This window comes from Elephantulus edwardii, unplaced genomic scaffold (assembly GCF_000299155.1).
Source record: "Elephantulus edwardii isolate Elephantulus edwardi_28Jun2011 unplaced genomic scaffold, EleEdw1.0 scaffold08129, whole genome shotgun sequence".
NCBI lineage: Eukaryota > Metazoa > Chordata > Mammalia > Macroscelidea > Macroscelididae > Elephantulus > Elephantulus edwardii.
The window spans coordinates 1-1121 of NW_006407879.1; the positions used below are offsets into that span (position 1 = coordinate 1).

The window sequence follows — 1121 nt, forward strand, 5'->3', positions numbered from 1 at the left end:
AACTCCAACGTGGAGAACCTGCCCCCACACATCATCCGCCTGGTGTATAAGGAGGTGACCACGCTGACTGCCGACCCCCCCCGACGGCATCAAGGTCTTCCCCAACGAGGAGGACCTCACTGAACTGCAGGTCACCATCGAGGGCCCCGGTGAGTGTCAGAGAAGAGGCCAGCCTCCCTCCCCCTTGGGGGGGGACACGGTGGAACAGGACCCCGCTGAATGTGGGGTACAGCCCCTGGGAGAGGGGGGAGAGGTGTGATTGAATCAGAGTGGGGCTGGTGGCTAGAGACACCGTGTGAGCAAGGGCCTGCAGGGTGGGGTGCAGGACCTCTGAGTGCCCCATCCCTAAGGTGCTAGGGACCCGTCACTAACAGGAGACAAGTCTGATCCAGACCGGAAACACCCAGGTGTCAGGGGGCTTGGGTGGTACAGGGAGGAAGAGGATCAGGACTGGGGGCAGATGAAAACAGCTCGGTTCAGGGTCCTAGAGCATTTTGGGGGAGGGGGGTGACAAGTGGAACCTTCCGGGCTGGGATGAGGGCCTTCCAGGCCCGGTGAGGAGTCTTCCCCCAGGAAACTGTTGGGAGTGTGTGAAGGCAGGCATTGGTGGCACTTGAGGCCCAGCAGGGAGTCAGGGTGCAGGAAGTGGATGGGTTCAGGCCAGGAGAAACCTTGGGTGTCTCTTGCCGGCACCCACATGATAGGTGAGGGTCTCAGGCAGATATGAGGAGGACAGTCAGGTTTGGGGAAAAGGGAAGTTGGGGTAGGATGCACACGTGGAGGGGACGTGTGAGGGGTCCTGGTGGTCCCTGAACGGTTTGACCTAAGCCATTAAGTATATTTGGGGGACCACACATGAAGTGGGGAGATGTGGAGCTGAGTGAGGTTTCCAGTCCTGTTTTAGTGGGTGTACTGGGCTGGGGCTGTGTATGTAGAGAGATGGGGAGAGAGCCTGGGTTTCAGAGACTCAAGGGGCCCGAGGGCTCCTACACTTTCTGACCAGCCCCCCCAACCTCTTCCTCCTCAGAGGGCACCCCCTATGCCGGAGGCCTCTTCCGTATGAAGCTCCTTCTCGGGAAGGACTTCCCTGCCTCCCCTCCAAAGGGCTACTTCCTGACCAA

General features: G+C 59.9%; 1 pseudogene; it reads left to right on the forward strand.

The window, feature by feature from the left end:
- The first annotated feature begins 3 nt into the window (after nt 1–3).
- On the forward strand, nt 4–1116 carry LOC102867450 (annotated as a pseudogene).
- The last annotated feature ends 5 nt before the right edge of the window (nt 1117–1121 follow it).